General features: G+C 40.1%; 1 protein-coding gene across 4 annotated transcripts in view; it reads left to right on the forward strand.

Annotated features, from left to right (window-relative positions):
* RERE (arginine-glutamic acid dipeptide repeats) overlaps positions 1-22423 on the forward strand; it is a 415138-nt gene that overhangs the window by 100044 nt on the left and 292671 nt on the right. The window contains exon 1 of one of the 4 annotated variants that reach the window (XM_019976074.2): positions 12091-12424. The exons of 2 other annotated variants lie outside the window; for them this stretch is intronic. The gene's annotated coding sequence lies outside the window, so the exon portion shown is untranslated. Of the gene's footprint in view, positions 1-12090; positions 12425-12514; positions 12533-22423 lie in introns of those variants that run through there. One more of the 4 variants, XM_070768881.1, reaches the window with a different exon arrangement.

A 22423-nucleotide genomic window follows, 5' to 3' on the forward strand; every position in this document is an offset into this window, starting at 1 on the left:
CAAACGGGTAAAGTGCTTAAACATTGTTTAGAAAATTTATGTTAAATTCTTTGAAACTAGATAATATGTTTGTACTTTTGCTTTTATGGCATTTATCTTTTAAAAGCTTTTACTATAGGTAGTGATATGTTTCTCATTTTATGTATACTAAAATTATAATGATTGAATTTGGTTGTTTTATCATTCATTTTTTGATTTCTTGGATTATTTCTGTGTTTTTCCTTTAAAACACAAAAAACTGAGTTTTTGTTGTTTAAATGAATTGCCTAAATTTCAAGAATCTTGCCAGCAGGTGGCAAAATGTAGTACAACTTTCTGTATGAAGAAAAATAGATTTCAGTTCTGTTACCTGTGTATTAGGATCTATCTTTTGGCTTCTTTGGCTGGATTTCTTTCCCTCCCACCCTCTGAAATTTGCAGCTCTGTTCACCAGGTGGCCGAAGTACATCCTGAAACTTTAATGGTATGTGACAGTGAATTTCTTAAATAACTAAGGTTTTCAGCAACATTTTTGTTAATGTTTGTCTTTCAGCAACATTATGTTACCTTCAATTTAGGTAATATATGTAAATGGACTTAATGAATCAAATGTAGTACACGATTTATTCTTTTTTTTTTTAGCACTTTCCTCTTCCATCCTTCCCTGGGCTTCCCTGGTAGCTCAGACGGTAAAGCGTCTGCCTGCGATGCAGGAGACCTGGGTTCGATCCCTGGGTCGGGAAGATCCCCTGGAGAAGGAAATAGCAACCCACTCGAGTATTCTTGCCTGGAGTATTCCATGGACAGAGGAGCCTGGTAGGCTACAGTCCATGGGATCACAAAGAGTCGGACATGACTAAGCGACTTCACTTCACTTCTTCCATCCTTGGGTCTTACTCCCCAGAGAGCCCATTGTAACTTTTTAAAGCATTTCTTTTGTTAACTCAGTGTTGAGAAAGGACATGCTTATGTTTTTATTTTATATTTTAGGTATTATTTGCTGACCTTGTCCCATGAGAGATGAGGGTTTATCCTTTTTATATCACTTTTCTCTTCCTCCGTCTTCCTAATGCAGTTAAATACAGTTTGTAATTAAATCATTATAGAATATTTCTGTTACAAGGACAATGTATATATTATTATAGCTGAAGCACATATTGTATTATGATTTAATTTTCTTTCTTGTACAACATCATCTTCTTTCCTGTTAATAATTCATTTCTTTCCCACGACTCCATGCACCTCCCACCCCTTGGTGTGTTCCTTTGCTTAATTTTATATATTCCTATCTTGAAATCACCTCATAGTTTCCAACAATACTATATAAAATTCCTTTCAATGTAATGGAAACTATGGGAAACCTATAAATCACTCTTGGTGGTATCCCTCCTGGAACCCCTTCTCTTGATTTAATGTCTAGAATTGCCACATGGCTGTTGGAAGGCGTCTTCCCTTTTTTGTCACTCTGGACATCATCTTAGAGGCTAGTTTTTGTAGATTTTTTGTTTTTATTTGATTCCTTTTCATTTGTGAAATAACTTCCTGAGAAACAATGTCTAGGAAGTAAATGTTTCAAGGCTATGCATGCCTGAAATGCCTTTATTTTTTGCTCATGCTTGATTCATAGTTTGGTTGGATATAGAATTTTAGGTTGGATACTATTTTTCCTCAAAATTTTGAAAGCATTGCTTTATTGTCTTCCAATATTCAGGAAAAATAGCCTGGTCAGTATAGAGTGTACACTAAACTGAAAACTGGGCTTAAGTTGTTATTAAAGGAGTGCCTTTTGAAAGATAAGGAGGACATCTAGTTGGTTGAAAGTGAAAATCGCTCAGTCATGTCCGACTGTTTGCGACCCCATGGACTATACAGTCCATGGAATTCTCCAGGCCAGAATACTGGAGTGGGTAGCCTTTCCCTTCTCCAGGGGATCTTCCCAACCCCCAGGAATTGAACCCAGGCCTCCCATATTGCAGGCAGATTCTTTACCAGCTGAGCCCCCAGGGAAGCCCAAGAATACTGGAGTGGGTAGCCTATTGCTTCTCCAGTGGATCTTCCCAACCCAGGAATTGAACCAGAGTCTGCTGCATTGCAGGTGGATTCTTTACCAGGTGAGCTAACAGGGAAGGAATGCCATTTTAGTTCCATATGTTAAAAGAAGGTAGTTTAATTTAATCCCCTATAGCCATATTGTGGAGGTAAATATTAAAGGTGTGAAGTTAGCTGTAACTGTCAAGTAGAAGATAACTTTTAATTTCCCTTCTTGACACACCTTGGGGTAAATGACAAACTTTTGTGGTAATAGCACTGTATGTTCATATTTTAAAGTATTTTATCTTGATGTTATGATTTTCTAAGCAGTGCCTTTTAGAAGCCAAATGGGGGGAAAAAAAAAAAATAGAAGCCAAATGGATTTTAAATGACAGGATACATATAATAATATTTGGATTTTTGCCTTAAAGTTTTTATGAAATAACATTTAATTCTGGTTGGAAGGGATAAATTGGGAGATTGTGATGGACGTATACACACTCCTATATAGAAAATAGATAATTAATAAGGATCTCCTGTATCACACAGTCCTTCTCAATACCCTGTAATTACCTATATGGGGGCTTCCCTGTGGCTCACATGGTAGTGAATCCACCTGCAATGCAGGAGACCTGGGTTGGGAAGATCTCCTGGAGGATGGCATGGCAACCCACTCACATATTCTTGCCTGGAGAACCCCATGAACTGATGGGCTGTAGTCCATGTGATCGTGAAGAGTTGGACACAACTGAGTGACTAAGCACAGCACAGACCTATGTGGGAAAAGAATTTTAAGAAGAGTTGATATGGGCTTCCCTGGTGGTCCAGTGGTTAAGAATCCACCTTGTGATGCAGGGGACACAGGTTTGATCCCTTGTCTGGGATGATCTCATATGCCGAGAAGCAACTAAGCCTGTGCACTACAAGTAAACCACACAGCGCTTTAGAGCCCGGGAATCAAAACTACTGAAGCTGGAGCACCTAGAGCCTGCAACAGGAGAAGACACCACAATGAGAAACCTGTGCACCACAACTTAAGAGAGTAGCCCCTGCTTGCTGCAACTAGAGAAAGTCCTCACGCATCAGTGAAGACCCAGCACAGCCAAAGATAAATAAGAATGGATATATGTATATCTGATTCACTTTGCTGTACAGTAGGAACTAAAACATTTTGAACCAACTATACTCCAATAAAAAGATGCTTGCTCCTTGGAAGAAAAGTTATGACCAACCTAGACAGCATATTAAAAAGTGGAGACATTACTTTGCCGACAAGGGTCTGTCTAGTCAAGGATATGGTTTTTCCAGTGGTCATGTATGGATGTGAGAGTAGGACTATAAAGAAAGCTGAGCACCTAAGAATTGATGCTTTTGAACTGTGGTATTGGAAAAGACTCTTGAGAATCCCTTGGCCTGCAAGGAGATCCAACCAGTCCATCCTAAAGGAAATCAGACCTGAATGTTCATTGGAAGTACTGATGTTGAGGCTGAAGCTTCAGTACTTTGGGCACCTGATTCGGAGAGCTGACTCATTTGAAAAGACCCTGATGCTGGGAAAGCTTGAAGGCAGGAGGAGAAGGGGACGACAGAGGATGAGATGGTTGGATGGCATCACCGACTCAATGGACATGAGTTTGAGTAAACTCCAGGAGTTGATGATGGACAGGGAGGCCTGGCATGCTGGTGTCCATGGGGTCACAAAGAGTCAGACACTACTGGGCGATTGAACAGAACTGAACTGATACTCCAATAAAAATAAAAATCCCTTTATTACATATGAAATAGAATTCAAAAATGATAAAACAGTTTTTTCCCACACAGTTTATTGTGTTGATAAAGCCATTTTTCAAATTGCTAAAGACTAGTTTCACGATAAATAAAATATCTTTGATGTTGGATATGTTAGGAATTTTTTTAAAAAGCTATAGTGGCTTTAAAAGCAAAAACCAACCATTTTGTCGAAGATAAAAAAGTTTTTTAATCTGCGCTGATTTGGTTTTTTAGCAAGAATTTTCATTTAAGAAAGATTGTGATTCTTATATTTGATTATAATAATATGATAAAAATGAGGTAATCAAGAGAAAACACATATAAAATGGCAAGTGTTAATTCTTAACCCAGTTGCTAATTGTTGCTAGGTGGTTGTCTTAGTGTTGGTTACTATGGCTTTCCTCTTGCCTTTATGAATGATCACAAAAGATAAATTGTTTGTCATCCTACACCTACTAAATTAGTTCCTATGTACTGTTGAAAGGGAGATAGCTAAGAAGATTTATAGTTCATTTTCTATAGCAAGTCTTATTTTAGGATAATGTGCTTTTCTAGTTGTTTGGGCACCTTTTTGGCTTTTTCCCCAGGGATGTTAATCTTTGGCTGGAAAGAATAAACTCTAGTTCTCCATAACACTTGACTGCAAACTGCAACCATAAAGCCTTAGACTGTTAAAACAAACATTTCTCAACCTTATAGCAGAGACTTCCTGTTTTTAAAGCTTTTCTGACCTTCCTAAGAAAAAGACCAATACCGCTGAGGTTACATCCTGTGGTTATTATCATTAAAAAAAAAAAAAAAAAAAAAACTATTGAATTTTTCTCATGTATAAATGATTAAGGCACCAAAAAAAAATGTAGATAGCACTGGACAGTGCTATCTTTGCTAGGCCTTCAATAAAAGATAATATAACCAAGTCAGCTTTTAATGCATCTCTGTTTGTTCAAGGTCTGCTGTAATTGGAGTGTCAGGAAAATCTCACATTTAAGGGACCGACCCTATTCTGGGGAGTTTGTAAAGGAAGCATTTGGCAGTCATTTCCTCTCACTTGTGAGAATGAACATGCTTTACATTGTAATCATTTAAACATAGAGTCTGGTGATGGGGCATGCATCGTTTTCGCTGTAGAGTTAACTTGCTCTGAAGATTAGAGGGAATGTTCACTGTTTAGGTTTTATTGTTAGAATGAATCACATGAAGTAAATGTTAGAAAGTTAGCCGTGGCTTCCTTTGTCCTAAGTTGTATTTCCTGCAGCCCAAATATTTGCTTTTTCTAGTCACTTAAAATTAAACTCGAATGGATGTTCAAATGAACGTCTCCCTCCAAAGAAGAGAAAAGAAACCATCCTGTGTTGTTAAGGGCAGACATGCTTAGAATCTGGCTTTTTATTTTTGTTTTAATTGATGTATTAGATGTTTGAGTAGATATTTTGAACTAGAGTCTTCTGACCTTTTTTAGAGAGAAGTGATTGGTTTTTAAGCAGAAAAGTACTGGATCTTTAATGCCACTTGTGATGTTGAATCTGGCACATGGTACTTATTTAATGTTTTGAAACATTTGCATTTATATTTTTCCTTAAATAACTGTTGGTGATTTAAAAAGAGTTCAGTTTATTGGAGGCAATAGTACAAGAAAAAACATACAGCAAAAAAATTTTTTTTAGGAAAAGGGCAAAACAGTGTTTTGGATTTGTAAGCATTGTCTGTTTAATATTTTATTTTATTTCTTTTTGTTTAATATTTTAAATTCTTGATATGGTGATTCCAGCTGGGGATTTTAGTTGTCTTAAGATTACTTCCTATAAACTTGGCTGGATCTCCACACTGATTTTTATCACATATTGTCAGGCCCTATTTCTAAACATCCTGTCAAGGTCCTGAGATTCTGAGCTGTTTCTTCTACAAAACTCTGCTTCTTATTCACAAAACTTTTCCAAATGAGAAATCTCTTTTTTTAACTGTATTTTTGCCCTCTCAAAGTATCACTCTGATGGAACATTATAATTTCATCTATACAATCTGAGATCTCTAGTAAGTTTTAAAAATAGAGATGAAAATGTCCTGAAAAATATTTAAAGCAGATGCTGTCTTAGAGGTCTGTCTTCTCTCAAGATATGTTTCACATCCCACATCCATGAGAGTGCCACACACTTGCAGAAACTAAAACCTCCAGATCCGGCCTTTGATCAGCTTCCTGTGTCAGAAGAGTTTGCAGTGAGCACACACTGGAGCCAGCGCTTCATTTCTGCTCACTGTTCTTAGAAAAGCAGGAGTTGGTGTGCTGCATGCATTTGTTTTTTTCCTCCTTTATTTCTAGGAATATATTTAATTAATAATGTCGATGATTTTGTTCTCTATGAAATAGCACCTTAAATATTTATTAGCAATTTATCACTCAAACATATGCTTGAGTCTGTATTGGGAAGTGTAAAACAAAAGGAAGCTTGTAGTTTAATCTCCAGTCTTAATCTTGTACCTATGCATTTAATTTGGAGTATGTGATGTTCATAGTTTTACCCAAGGTTAGCCTCCCTGATTTGTAGAATCTGATTTATTTCTAGTTATTTTAAAAGAGTATATTAAGTTTCCAACAGTATCCAGGTTGAAATTAATTCAGATGTATTCTGAAATGTAAAAGAGTAGACATTAAGATTCTGGCACTAGCGACATAAGAATTCACTTTCCCCCAGTAATTTGGAATACTTGCCTAACTATTGCATCACACATGTGCATGGCTCTCTGTGTGAGTCCTTTTCTGTATGTGCAGTGATCATCGCCATCCTAGTTGGTCTGTTTTCATGTTCCTGTTCTTCTGTACCCTTACCTACGGAGCAACTGTGTGATTTAGTCCTTAACTGTTGGCTGAATGGAAAGTGATGTGATTAATGAATGGGATAGGTAATTAGGGAGGCTTCCCAGGTGCAGTAGTGGTTAAGGAATCCACCTGCCAGTGCAGGAAACTCAAAGGATGTGGGTTCAGTACTTGGGTTGGGAAGATCTCCTGGAAAGTGAAGTCGCTGAGTCGTGTCCGACTCTTTGTGACCCCATGGACTGTAGCCCACCAGGCTCCTCTGTCCATGGGGTTTTCCAGGCAATAGTACTGGAGTGGATTCCCTTTTCCTTCTCCAGGGGATCTTCCTGACTCAGGGATCGAACCCAGGTCTCCTGCATTGTAGACAGATGCTTTACCATCTGAGCCACCATGGAAGTCTGGAAAAGGAAATGGCAACCCACTCCAGTATTGTTGCTTGGAAAATTCCAAGGACAGAGGAGCCTAGTACTAAAAACTGAGAAGTGTATTATGTTTAATGTGCTAACTCTGATATCACATACATTTTAGGGTATGTCATGATTTCCTTTAAAAAGAAAGGGCATACTACTAATTCTTATACCAGAGTAATGGGAGTTCCTGAGACTAGTCTGAGGAGGCCAGAACATGTTGGGGAAGAATATTTTTATTTTGTTGAGGATGATCTGAGAGTGTCTGTGGAATGCCTTGTGGTTGAGTCCAGAGGGAATTTGCAAACTGAATCTGTGGCTAAGGAGCAAGCTCAGGGCTAGAAAAATGAAGTCTTGTCATAGAGGTATCTTGAGAGTAAATCTTCTCACCCATGAGAGATACCAGGGTGTGATAAAAAGAGACTGGACACCGACTGCCTGTATTTGGGAGCTGGCCTGGCAAGAAACAGAGAGCAATCAGGTCTTAGGAGATCCAGGAGAGTGTGTAGTGCAAAGCTCAGGGAAACCACCAGGTCACACACGTGGGAACGGGCCCTGCTCTTGGGAAGAGTGCTGTAAATTGGTCTACTTTTTTTTGGAGAGCAGTTTGGCCCAATCTTTTTGACTGAAAAGTGCACATTCATTAAACTAGAGATTTTAGTATAAAAAGGCTATACTAAAGTGACAGCACAAAGTGTGTTGTAGTAATTAAGGACTTGTTAATTATGGTACTCCCCACACAAGAGAATTTTGTGTTAATGGTCTGCTGCAATCTGAGGAAAGCAAGATGTCATATAGGAAGAAAAGAATTTTATTATTGTGAAATAAAAATCAATGGAGTGAGCCCCTAGACAAATGAATATATATGTTCTTAAATATTTGTGGAAGTTTGTGTGCAAATGTTCTAGAAGAGAGTCTGGAGAGAGAGACTTCAGCTTGTTGAATAGGATTGCTTGGGTTTTCTGTAGGAACATATAATAATCAATACGTCCAAAAGGGCTTCAAAAAGAACTATATATTGGTATTTTTCTTTTGAAAACTTTTTGGAAAAGTTTTTTGAAAAGTTTTGTTGTGTGGCGCTATTTTGTGAATTGGAAGAGGGAAAGAAGTAGACGTTTGCTTAACATCGTATATCCATAGTCTCCATAGTCATGCAAAACAAAACGTCCGCTTCCTAGGAGAGTATGCAAACATTGCTAACAATACCAAGACAGCCCTTGACTTGGTCCGTGTTTGCTTGATTTTGGTAATCTTTTGACGCTTTGACTCTTAGCTGAGCCAAATTACTTGATCTGAATGATTTTATAAAAGAATGCTCTAAGAATGGATGTTGATTGGGTCCACTTGAGACAGACCTCACTAATTCTTGCTAGATGAATGTTATTTTTAAACTTTCATGTAAAAATGTCATCTCCTTCCCCTTTAGTGGTTTTAAGGAGTGGTCCAAAGCTGCTGTCTTTCGACCATGTGGCCACAAGTCTTCTGTCTATGACAGAAGCTGGGTGGCAGAGAGAGGAAGGCATGGTAGTTGTTCAAGGTTAAGGTTCTGGAATAACCTGAGCCCTGTTCAACTATTACCTGCTAAGGTTATACTTGACATTTCCCCTGCGTACTGCTCCCAGTCGTAGCTTTAATGTTAGTTTAACTAGACTTTGTATTTAATTATAAATGTTAGGGTAAAGTCAGATGTCAGCTCACTTTGCTGCATGCTGAGGCCTGTAGAATACTGAGTGCTTTTCTTCTAACCACATCTGTTGTCTCCTCTCATTATCTGTTAATAGTACTCAACTTGACAGGGTTGTTTTGATAAATGAAGAGTATTCTAAAACCCGGAGCTGGAATTTACATGGAATGGAACTTAGACCAAAAGGAAGACTTGTGACATAGACAAGGCTGGGGTGAACTCCTCTGGGAACCAAGCAGTGCCTTGTGAAATGCTGAAAATGACAATGAAGCTTAATTTGGGGTGACGATGGGGAATACCCAATATTTTTTCATTCATCTCACACTTTGGCTTTTTCTTGTAGTGGTGTGCAGGACATCTAAGAAACTGTTGTAAGAACTTCCCTTTCTTATCTACAGATCCCTTAATTTACAAGCTCACATTAATGATGTTTAAAATGAATTCTTCACTTTGAGGAGTTGGGGAGGGCAGTTTTGGAATGTCTGTCACCAATGACTAGGAGTCCTCAGGGCAAAATTTTTTTTACAAAAGCTCCCATATCAGGGAAGTAGAGTTGTTTTAGAGAGGAGATAACTGAAAATAAAGAAAAAGCTAGGTGTAAACTGAGGGGTCAGGATCATACCCCTTCCCCCACTTAGACCAGAATTTGGTGGTACTTTTGCATTCAGAGAAACTTAAAGACAAACTAGTGTATAATGTACTTTCCAAGTGTTATATTCTGTTTATGTTGCTCTCTGTGTGCGTACAGGATTTGGTAGTCTATCCAGCTTACCCCTGTGGTTTGCCCCTTGCTTAAATGCCACATAAGTAGAAAGAACTTGTCTTGAATATATTAATAATGACATCTGTACTTCACTGACTCAAGCTAAAAAGTAAGGCTTGCAGATAGGTTTGGGTCGTAGTGTTTTTGTGAGTTACCCTAGGCACAGTGATTTACATCTCTATAAACTGGGGATAAAAATCTTTATTATAATTTTAATTTTTTGATTTGCATAACTGTGCAGAGAATATGCAAAATGAATAGAACAGGGTTGTTGCCCTCAATTCAGTTACTCATTTCAAAGATGTGTGTGCTTGATGCCAGGTATTTGATGATGAGCAAACATACAGAACTTTCTCTGATGGAACATTAATCAGAAAGTCACACCAATGAGTTACAAACTGAGATAAATGCTCTCAAGGAATGAACTCAGTTCCCTGAGAACTTATTATAACAAGGGAACTTGACCTAGAATGGGGCCTCAGAGGAAGCATCTCTGACATTTGACATTTGATACTTGACCTGAACTCTGAAGGAGTAGGCTTTTTAAACTGTGTGTGTGTGTGGGGGGGGGAGGGGGTTGGGCTTGGGGGATTGGGGATGGCAGGGGATATTTCTTTTCTCATGGGAAAAGGTAGTGATGACTTTAGTAGAAATCCTAACACCTTGGGGAAATTGAAAGACTGGTGTAATTAGAAAGTGGGGGGCTGGGTGTGGATGGATTAGCAGGGGGTGCAAGCCTGGGACAGAAGAACAGAAGTGCTGTCATAAAATGCTGTCAAAACATTTAGAATTTTCATGAGACTAGGAACAGTATGAATTTAGAGCAGCTTGGTTGTTCTCACTAGCCCTTTCCAACTTGGGATAAACCAGCACTTTTTATTGTGCTGCAGACCAGAAACAAAACAAAGAAAACACCTCTCTCTTCTGGTCCTACCTTCTATCTAGACAGAGCTGGTGGGAAAATGGAAGTGTGTCCCAGTACAGGAGTGGCTTTTGTCCCTAGGCTTTAGGATTGATTTCATTTCTGACATGGATGGAGTGATCTCAGAGCCGCTTGGTTATGAGGTGGAAGCTGCAGGTCCCCTCAGGTGATCTTAGCGAGGATGGTGTTAAGGGAAGCTGATATGTCCTTGTGTGAGGACCATCTCTGATTTGTCCTCATCACAACAGCATTTCAGGTGGCAAAGGCATTATGCCTCCTTAGCTCTTGCTTTCAGGACATGTGCTCTGTTAGTAGTTTTAGAGAGTTCTGTCTCCTGTAGAACAACCTGAATTTTCTTTAAAAGAAATCAGAATGATGTTTAATAGCAAATGTGCAAGTCAGTTTGGTTATCTGTGCCATTGAGGGCAGGATCTAGGCTCTTCTCTATGCTTCTCCTCCACTGCTAATGCTGCCCCCTTGTTGAGAAGCTCTGGGCAAATCACTTAATCTAATGTGTGCCAATTGGAAAGGATACCTAGTAATTCAGCAACTGGACCTTGGAAGATCCAATAACATGTATAAAGCTGTTTGAGAGTTACAAGAAACTTGCTGGAAGGTGAAAGGTGTAATATTAAAGACATCAAAAGTGATCAGTTAAATTTTGAGCTTGTAGCTTTCAGATTTGAGTTGACACTAAGTGAATTTAATAATTTGAATTTATATTCCATAGGTATGTATTTTAAAAAATTTTGCTGTAAAGTATCTTATTCAGTAGGACAAAATGATTGTGGCTGTTATCACTAGGGAATACATGTTTTGAACATAGTTTAAACTTGGGTAAATTTGAGCAAGTTGATAGATATTTACCAGATTGCAGGTGAAAAAGAAACCATTTGAAATTTACTTTTGGTAGTTCTATTTAGATGCCCATAACAATGAAATTAATAAGGGGTCTGGAATCTGGTAGTTGGTGGATTGTATGTTTATTTAAGGCCACATGGCAAGGAATGTGTATTTATTTTGCTTCTTTATTAGATGGATTTCAATCAAGTCCTATTTAAACTCTGCCTTGTCTAGCAGATGGATCTTTATTTTCTTGGGGAAAGAAGATTGGAGAGAAGACTTTTAAACAAATAACTTACAGAGAATTCTTAACCTGTAAGAAAAATTGGGGTCAGAAATGTTTGACATCAAAGGATGATTCTTGCTCTCGTGTTTCTTTGAAACAAATGTTCACTGTGTCTGTGATTGTTGGTTATTTCATCTGCATTTGTTAGACGTCAGAGGTGGTTGGCATTAATATTCTTGGCAGAAGCAGAGGCAGCTCTAGGATGTGTGAACTGCTGATCACTCACGGGGATGCGCTGCCTCTTTAATATCTTGCTTGCAGATGCATTTTCTAGCTGACCACGCTATTAAGAGCTGCCATCAATCACACAGTCTCCCGGTTCCGGCTGTTGGGAGGGGAGGGAGGTCTGGAGGGAGGGGAGGCTGGCCGAGTTGGTCCGGAGATACAATTGCCGCCGCTTTGTGTGTGCGCGCGCCCGCGGTGGCGGTGGGCAGGGGCTCGCGCCGAGCGGGCCGGGCTCCAGCCCGGGTTTTGCCGGCCACCGGCGCCGCCGCCGCGGGAGGCTGCTCTTTCTCTCCCAGCGTCTGGGTCACAGGCATGTGGCAGTGTCGGCCAGGCCGCCGGGGCTGAAGAAGCGTGAGCCGCGGCGGCCGCTTCCTCCAGCCGCGGGCGGGGCCCGGCGCGGCTACCGCCTCCGGAGCCGCCGCGCCGCGGGGACCTGAGCCCGCGCCCGGCTGCCCTGCGGCCGCCCTGGCCTCCTTTTGTTTAGCAAGTGCATTTCACGCCCTGAGCCCCCGTCTGTCCCGCCGGTCTGAGTTTGCGAGGGAGCTCTGCACCGGAGGACGAGGAGGAGGAGAGGAGAGGAGGCCCGAGAGCTCAGCTCCGGCTGCGATCCGCCGCAGGGAAGTGGCCGGCCCCTCTGGCTGCGAGGGGAACGCGGGTCTTGGGCCAGGAAGTTGGACAGCTGCGGGCGCAGGGGCTCTCGAGGTGGGTGGACGCTACTCTGTGGATTACCCCAGTGTGTGATGACCCCAGAAAGGGGAACAGCTCGGGTATTACCGGGAATGGCGGTGGCTTTCCAGGAATCAGGAATAGGTATGGTTGTGTCCCATGGCAGTTCTGTTGGGCTCACTAGTTTGTTTTGTTTTTTTAAATTGTCAAAACTCTAGAAATCTCAATTAAATAAACCAATTAAGAAACTTGTTTAGGGCAGAGAAATACTTCTATTTTTTTTAAAGGAGTGTGTGTGTGTGTATGTGTTCTTTAAAAGGAAAACTGAATATGAACAGTGTGTAATCCAAAAGCCGCTGTTTGATTAGGAACTTTACTGCTGACAATGGAGCAAATTTAGGTTTAAAAATAAAGTGAATTGGATGGACTTGGTTCTAAAGTAATTTAGGACTGCTTAGGTGACAAAAATAGTTTGTTTCCTGGATCCAAAATACCCTTATTTTACCAGGTTAGCTAAAATAAAACGCAAGGATGGTTTTGAAGAAGATTGGTCTAAGTTTAAACTTATTTTTTTTTCCTCCCCGGGTTTGAGATGATGACTTCCCGACCCCTCCCCTGTTTGCTCAGATCTTGCTCTGTGGTTGAAGCTGGGGAGAGACCTGCTTGACCACTTTTTGTTTGCTGAGAAAGAAACTTGCAGTTGATCCCTTGGGTGTACTCTCTGGGCCTTTCACCTTTCTGGCCCACAGGTGCCTATGCTGTCTTTGGGGTGTTGTTTGGCTGAAGGCCTCCTCTCAATCATATGGCAATTAAAAAAAAAATGGTATGTGAATGAGCACCGAGGCCAGTAGATTAGTTTTCCCCTTTGATGTGTGTGTCTGTGCTTTAAGTTTGAGCCACCGAGTGCATGTTGAGAACAGAGTTGACAGAGTCCTTAAAATTGTGTGCCCACAATTCTGGCCTTTTCTTACTTTCTTTTTCTTTTTCCTTCCTAGGAGCTCCAAATTTAAAGTAGACATGATTTGAAACCATACAGACTGGAACAATATCCCATGTAAGCCCGTTGATCTGTGGGCAATTATTTCCAGATGCACAACCAAAACTCTCCATTTTTACGTGCGTGTTAGGTTTGGGCTCTGAGAGGCAATTGCCTTTCTGAACATGTGCATTGCCTGGTTAAATAACACAAGGCGGACATTTTAGAGGCTTACCAGCAACTTCGCAGTAGTATGGGAGCTGCAGTTAGAAGCCTTGTGTTTGTTTTTTTCCAACTCTGTAATTTAGTAGTGTTTAAACTATTTTATAAAGATCTCTGGGACCAGTGAAAGGTGGTTTTCAGTCCAGAGCACTTGAGTGCTCATTGTATTCTGGCAGGCCCTGGTGCTTGGCAGGCTGTGCTTGAAATGTTATTTGATCTGGTTGCTTGAGAGAATGGACTACGATTACATTTCTGCCTTCCCTGTGGCTGTTGAAAGCGATGCATCAACGAGTCCTGTTCAGTAACATATTTAAAGACTTAACCTACATCCATTCACTCTTAGAAGGTTTCCAGCCAAAGGTCGTTTAGGTTTTTGTCTTGTTTTGTGGTTTTTGCATTTATGAATTGAGGCGAGAGCTGACGTAATGTAGCCGTACCACTTCCTTTGTGTGTGTGTGGGTTTTTATAGCCTATAGGATATGTTCCAGTCTGCGTGGTTGTGATGATTCCTGAATGCTAGAATGTGTATGTATTTTCACATGCAAGTGCCCTGAGCCATGTGCCAATTTATTTTTTAGCTTGTAGGTCTGCTGAGGGGGAGTGCCATGGTGAACCCCGGCCAACTTATCTGGAAGGTCCAGTGAATGGCCTGTGTGTTATGCAGGCTAGCTCTTCATTTTAATTAGTGCAACTGTGTACAGCTGTTGGGTCAGACTGCATTGGTTGCTCCTGCAGGGTAGTTTTATCTTACACTGGAGGTTTTATGGATTTGTCTGGCTGTGTTTCTTAATCCCTCTCCCACCGCCACTGTGCTTGCTTTTAAGCAAATGATAGAACAAGACAAGCTTTTGTTTACTCTTGTAATAGTTTACTTGTGAGAGATTTATTTTTGGTTTTGAGGAAATTGGTAAACCATGTAATTTAGCAGTAGGTATTATGTTTACTATGCTTTTCCAAGGTCAAAGGGTTTTGCTTGCTATTGTGTTAGTCTGAGTAGCCAATGGAACCATCCATTTTATAATGACATAGGAAGCCTGCTTTTTTTTAAACTGTGTCTTTGTTTGCTATTCTAGGATTAGTTTGTAAAACTCAGAATAAATGTTAGTTCAGTGGAGATAACATGGCTACAGTGTTTCTCCCTGTCTCTATCTTGTTACACTTACCAAGGGGACTAAGAGAACTTTTGATGCACAGCAGTTCGGCCAGGGACTAGATGATTAACACAAAGATTCAGAAATGTCTCTGTTCAGGGCTGTGTGTGGCTACCTGTGTTATTTTTAAATGTGCTTTTGGCTAAGTTACTGGAAAGTATTTACTGTAAGATTGAGTAGCTTTGCATCTCTGGCTTTTCAGGCTGTAAAATAGACTGTGATCTGAATGACATTTTCTTAATGGTTTGGTCTCTTTACTGTCTGCCTTTGTCTTGAAGAAATGCTGACCACCATGGTTTCCAAGAGTGTCTACCATATTTTTAAAATAAGGAGAAAAAGTCAAAAAGCAAAATTGACAAATCTGTTGATATATAAAGCTAATCTGATGCCTTTTCAGTGGCCCATTTTACTGATGGAAGAACATAGGGGATGTGTTGTTGGAGGGATTTGTGGGGATAGTATTGGGGACTGGGGTGTAGTTAACGGAGAAAGGAAGCTGGTTCAGGTTGAGATATTTTTTTAACTCATTGTAGAAATGTGTCCTTCTTAAAATAACCTGAAATGAGGAAAAAGAGTGCAACATCTTCTAGAAAACGTAATAATTTCAATGTAACATCATAAAATGTTTTCCTTAATTAAAAGAAATCAAGACATTTAGATTGGCACCAAAGAGTTCTGAATCAAAGGAAAAATAGAAGTATAGTAAGTATCCTAAATCCAGACAGGTTATTTCAGAAGTTTATTTGTATGTATTTGACCGTATTTTTAAATTCCAAATTTTGATGGTGATTAGCAGGACTGAAGTGACTTAGCAGCAGCAGCAGCAGCATCACCAGAATCTTTTTAATTCTCAATATAGTTGATATACTTACATATTTGTAATGAAAGGTAGACAAGCAGTAGTTAAATTTAATTAGTAGAAAAAATCAGCATATTCAGATTTTAATGCTGTCACTTGGAAGCGCCACTGGTATAATTAATCAATTTATTCATTATGAGTTGGTGGTAAATAGCTCAACTGTGTTCTAATCTCAGTTCAACCACTCTTTCACTGTGAGACCTAGGATACGTTATCTTTTAGCCTCTTTGTGGGAAAAATGATGTCTACCTCAGAGGGTGTGCAAAATGCTTACAAAGTGCCTACACATGACGACAGCTGGTGCTTAATATAGAGAACACTGTCTATGCTCTAGGTACTGCTTTGGTGGCTAAAGATACAAACTAGATGAAGCCCCTGTTTTCAGCAGCACTTACATTCCAGTAAGGGAAGACCAAACAAAAAGAGGGTGATGATTCACAAAACTTCCAAAGATAACTTCAGGTCATGCCAGTGAGTTTTAGTTTAATATGTTTATTCTTTAAGCCATTGTTTTCTTTTTCCTTGATCAAATTGTTTCTCATACTATTTGATGATATAGCCATTGTTAACAAGTTTTGGTTCATAGGTGGAACAGAGAAGGAGGAAGAAACTTTTTCTGGGAAAGGGAAAAAAAAGGAACAAAAAAGAAACAGTGATTTGTCAGTTTAAGCATCCAGTGTAGAAGGGAAATGTTAAGTCATGGTCCATCCATACGAAGAAATATTATGCAACCACTAAAAAAATTATCATGATATAAAAATTTAATGTAAAGCTCAGTGGGAAAAAACCATAGATGCCAAACTGTTCTGCAGTGTGATTCCAGTTATGTGCACATCCACATTTACTCACAGAGGCTAATAAAAAAAATTAGAAATGAATACACCAAACGTTAATAGTGCTCATCCCTGGATGATGGGATTAGGGGTGACTTCATTTCCTTAATATTCTGACTTTGAATGAATTGTTTAATTCTTGCAGGTCTAAATGCCTCTGAGGTACGAGGAAGGATTCCTAAGGCTTAGAGGAGTTGAGCAGTTTGACCAAAGCCTGCAGCTGGTCAGTGGGGAGGTCAGGATTGCAAGCCAGAGACTGAACCTTGTTCTTTCCTTGACCCCGTTTCATCCTATTAGAGGTGACCTCTGTGAAAGGGCTTCCCCTGACATTTCTGCTCACACCCGTGGCCCAACCAACATTGAGAGTTGTTTATGCTACCAGAGGGCCCTCACTGATTCTCACACAGGAGGAACCAGTGCTGAGGTGATGCTGTGCATGAAGTTATTAGAAAGGGAAAGCTGATGTTATGGCAAGAGGAGGAAATGGAAGAACGATTTGAGTGAAAGAGGTCTGAAAGGTAAAGCAATACAAAGGGGATAAAGGGAGGAGGATGGTGCTTCAAAGTGGGTAGGGGGTGACAGTAGAATCACATGTTCTAGGTTTTGGACTAGAGAATGAAAACTGAGAAAACACTATTGAAAAAAAGTACCAACCAATTACATAATCAGGAGTCAGTGGTACTCCTAAGGAGTTTTTGAGCAGAGCAGCCCGGGAGGTGGAGGATGGCCTGCAATGGTGGAAGCTTGTTTGCAGTGGGTAAGGAAATGTTGAGAAGTTTGGTAGCCAGGGAAGGAATCATGGAAGGTGGCTGAAAGAGGTTACAGGTTAATGGCATTAACTGGCTGCTGCATTAAAGAGGTTAATGGCAGTTGTGTCTGTAGGTAAGATTTTATGGTGATTCACATGACACTTCTGTTCAGGTTTTCGCGATAAAATGAGGTTAATGAATGTGAATTGCTTTAGAAATAAGAAAATACTTTGATTTTAGAGGTTTAGCCAGATGTTACTTGTGAAGAGTTTAAAGAATATGGTAGGTAAGTCTGGGGGGACCCTGTATAAAGCTAAAATATTTTTGCCAGTATAGATCAGAAATAATCTCTTGGTTCTAAAGACAAACAATTAGATCTGTTTGTCATGTCTTGTTTCCACAAAGCGAATCAACTTTTGCAGTTGCGGTTGAAAAAAAAGGGTCAGTTTGTATATGACTGTTTCACTGCAGAGGAACAAAATAGAGTTGAATATATTGTGCATTTAAAAATTGCTTAAGTCAAACGCCTCCAGATGGTGTGTGCTGCTGTGTTCACAGCTGTATTTACCTCAAGCTCACCAGATTATCTTCTAATAATTTAAGAAGAGCTGGTTAGAAACAGTGATATTGTCAAGTCTCTGCTGGTTTTGAACCTCAGCAGCAGTAGAAACTTGACCTCTGTGCCTTTAGGAAAATGCCACGTGAAATCACTTCCTTCCTTCCTTTTGCGTTGTTTTCACGATTTCTTCTTGGGCCGATTTATGCTTTGCACAGATACCCTTGTACTTACATATAGCTGCCAACCACCAGGTTCTTTTCATGTGGTCTCAGGGGTGAGATTGGAGAATGGCTTGATTAGCTTTAAAAGATGTTTTTGTTATCTTACTAATAACCTTTTTAATATATTAAATATATACAGTTGAAACTTTTACACATACAGTATGGTGAGCATTCTGTATTTTTTTTGATGTTACCAACCATCACAAAAAAAGACAAAAACTCTTTAATACTCGCATCTACTTCCCAATATAAATGCGTTTTTCTTTTACAAGGATTTAATAAAAGTTATTTTGGAAGAACTCAGATTACTAAGTCTTAATTTTTTTGGCCACACTTCCTACTGTTTGTATGCTTAGTGGAAGAAACAGTTTTCATAAATTAGATGTAAAATGTAGGCAAATAGTTTGAAACATTATCTAGGAATTTTAAATATGTGAGCAGGGATGGTAAGACAGACAAGCACATTTTTTATTAATTGGCCAAAATTATGTAGAAAAACATACCAAGATCAAACCATTTAAACAGTTGTTTTCTCCTTTTGGTTCTAGGTATTACCTGTTACTGTTGTCTTTTTTTGTGTGTGTGGATATCTTCTTATAAGGGCTTCTCTGGTGGCTCAGACAGTAAAGCGTCTGTCTACAATACTGGAGACCCAGGTTCCATCCCTGGGTTGGGAAGATCCCTGGAGAAGGAAATGGCAGTCCACTCTAGTACTATTGCCTAGAAAATCCCATGGACAGAGGAGCCTGGTCAGCTACAGTCCATGGGGTCGCAAAAAGTTGGACACGACTGAGCAACTTCACTTCCCACTTCCCTATCATCTTATAATGAGAAAAATTATGTAGAATACTTTTAACCTAAGTGTATACTCTTTGACTGGGCTTCCTAGGTCGCCCAGTGGTAGAGAATCAGCCTCCCAATGCAGGAGACATGGGTTTGATCCCTAGGTCAGGCAAATCCTCTGGGGAAGGAAATGGCAACCCACTCCAGTATGCTTGTCTGGGAAGTCCTATAGACAGAGGAGCCTGGTGAGGTACGGTCCATGGGGTCACAAACAGTCAGACATGGCTTAGTAACTCAATAACAACATATTCTTTTGACTACCTACCTGGGCAGTATCTCTTTCATGGGCTGTGCTCTTTCCACAGAGCATAATTCTCACATTGAATAGGTAAATAGATAAGGGTAAGTGTTCAGCAATGGAATGTTCACCTTTTTAAAAAACACATTAAATGTGCAGTGAAGGAAGTAGAGCAGTTAGTGTTCACTCTGTGGGGGGAGGGGCAGGAGCAGGGTAAGTTTTGATCTTTGAATGGAAAGGAAGAATAGAAAGTGCTAGAAGAAAGTAACGTCTAAAGCAGTCTCACCTTTTTTGGGGAAAGCTTTCTTCAGTTTTGTGAACAGGCTTAAATTTATTGCATGAACATTTATTATTGGATAAGTAAATATTTTATTTATGTGATATATAAAACACTAAAAATTAAACCACTGTTTAATAAATTAATTAAATCAATAGAATTTATTACAGGGAGCAGTTTAATTTTATAGCAAACTGGAGTGGAAAGTAGAGTCCCCACTTGTACAGTCTCTTTCCACCCTGTTGTCCCTCTTATTAACATCTTGTGTTACTGTGGTACGTAGAGTTGATGACGCAATATTGATACCTTACTGTTAACCAGAAAAGCAAAAGGCAAAGGAGAACGGAAAAGATATATCCAAATGAATACAGAGTTCCAAAGAATAGTAAGGAGAGATAAGAAAACTTTCTTAAGTGAACAATGCAAAGAAATAGAGGAAAACAATAGAATGGGAAAGACTAGAGATCTCTTCAAGAAAATTAGAGATACCAAGGGAACATTTCATGCAAAGATGGGCACAATAAAGGACAAAAACTGTAAGGACCTAACAGAAGCAGAAGAGATTAAGAAGTGGCAAGAATACACAGAACTGTACAAAACAAGGTCTTAATGACCAGGTAACCACGGTGGTGTGGTCACTCACCTAGGATCAGACATCCTGGAGTGTGAAGTCAAGTGGGCCTTAGGAAGCATCTTTATGAACAAAGCTAGTGGAGGTGATGGAATTCCAGCTAAGCTATTTCAAATCCTAAAAAATGATGCTGTGCAAGTGCTGCACTCAATATGCCAAGAATTTGGAAAGCTCAGCAGTGGCCACAGGACTGAAAAAGGTCAGGTGTTCATTCCAATCCCAAAGAAAGGCAATGCCAAAGAATGTTCAAACTACCGCACCATTTCTCATTTCACATGCTAGCAAGGTAATACTCAAAATCCTTCAAGCTGGCCTTCAACAGTACGTGAACCAAGAACTTTCACATGTACAAGGTAGATTTAGAAAAGGCAGAGGAACCAGAGATCAAACTGCCAACATCTAGTGGATCATAGAAAAACCAAGAGGATTCCAGAAAAACATCTACTTGTGCTTCACTGACTACACTAAAGCCTTTGACTGTGTGGATCACAACAAAACGTGGAACCTCTTGGTTACCTGTGTTCCTCATTTGGCAAAAGATTTCATTTTACGGCGAGAAAGAGATACTTAGACTTTTTAAAAATAAACTCATTCCGGCCTAAGGTCCATATTTGCTTTTGGTGGTGGTTCAGTCGTTAGTGGTGTCCAGCTCTTTGCGGGGCCATGCGGCACACCGTGTTCCTCTGTCCTCCACTGTCTCCTGGCGTTTTCTTAAGTTCACATCTATTGAGCCTTATTTGCTAGATACTTATAAAAGTAAAGATTTACATTAGTTATTGCATGACCATTTATCGAGTGATCAGAGTACTCAGAGATGAGGACTGTTTGATCTTGCCTTTGTATAGTCAGTGGGGTCGCACAGAGACGGACCAAACTGAGCGACTTTCACGTAGATTTTGACTTTTGGAGGTTATAAATTGCAGCAGTGAATATTGAAGGGTTTTACTATTAGGTAAATACTGCACACTTCTGAAACAAGGTTAGAATTACTTCCCAGGTATGGTTTATTTAGAATATTTTTGCCTTTGCATCTGTCCAGTAGTTACTTACTGGAGACGAACATCAGCCTAACTGTGCCCTGCGTCTCCCCACAGCCTTGGTGTTGAAGATGATTTGAATAGGTTCTCCTGGGGGTTACGTGGATCATTCATTCCTCTGTCAAGGGTTCTTAACTTGGAGACTCCGTTGAGTATTGATGTAAGCTGTGCTTTTTCCTGCAGAGCAGAGCTGTGAACATTTGCCTGCATGTCCACAGTACACAGTTGCAGGTCATTTATGGAGCTCCTGCAGCCTGTCCATAGATGGGAGCTCATTTAGGAACTCCTCTTCTAGGGAGCCTTAAGTCTCTGTTTAAATTACCAAGAATCCTGTGTATTTTTTATTTGGGGTAGATTTGCTTTACTTGAATAGAGTGATGTGAGTTCCTTGACCTGTCTGGAGCCTGTGGAATTGCTGTTTGTGTGTCCTGAATGGTTTATCCAGGGCTTCCTGAGGGTGCTCGTGGCCATGGCAGACTGCTGTCTCTATGAGGACACAGAGGAGAGCCTTTTCTCAGCTCTCAGTTCCAGAAGGAACTGACCTCCTCCTGAGCCTGTGGTTTGTTTCTGACTTCCGGATTTAGAATCCTGTGACGAATCAAGTTTCTTCTGAGGTATCTGCTTATAAAATGTTGTCTACATCTAACAAAAGGCATAAATGAACCGAACATCTTTTTCATAGTTTCATTTTCTCAGTCCCCCCTCTCCCCCTTCGATTTTCCTTTGTCCCTAAAAAGAGACAAACAATACAGTAGTGTACCATTAGCATCCAGGCTCTGCACCCCACGTAATCCCTGAGACCTGCAGTGTGGCCTGAGGGAGCCGGTGTCAGCCCTGTGTGCTCAGAGTCCCCTTCTAATAAGTGTTCCTACTTTGTGTGGCTGCCATGAAGGTGATACCAGAGTACGTAGAGCAGTAACTGGTCCAGGTAAATGCTGACTACATTTTAGCTACTTAGTTATGCATCTAGTTCCCTCATCTATTTAAAATTTTATATTGTATAAATATCAGTAAACTGCCTTAAGTAAGCCCTTTTGAAAGTAAGCCATGTTTTACACTCCCCTGAAGATTTGTATTTGTATAAATAGACATTTTATGTATTTTTATATAAAATTTATACAAAGGTTTAATTTCTGCCTGAAGACAGTCATTAAGCATGTAATGGAGGAGAGTGAATTAGCGACTGAACAACAGAGGAGAGTGCTAGGGGCTGAATTGTGTTCTCTCCAATTTCCGATGGGCTTCCTAGGTGGCACTAGTGGCAAAGAGTCTGCCTGCCAATGCGGGGAGCCGTGAGATGCCGATTTGATCCCTGGGTCAGGAAAATTCCCTGAAGGAGGAAATGGCACTCCACTCCAGTGTTCTTGCTGGGAGAATCCCACGGACAGAGGAGCCTGGCAGACTACAGTCTGCGGGGTTGCAAAGAGTCGAACACAACT

Source organism: Bos indicus, chromosome 16 (assembly GCF_029378745.1).
Source record: "Bos indicus isolate NIAB-ARS_2022 breed Sahiwal x Tharparkar chromosome 16, NIAB-ARS_B.indTharparkar_mat_pri_1.0, whole genome shotgun sequence".
NCBI lineage: Eukaryota > Metazoa > Chordata > Mammalia > Artiodactyla > Bovidae > Bos > Bos indicus.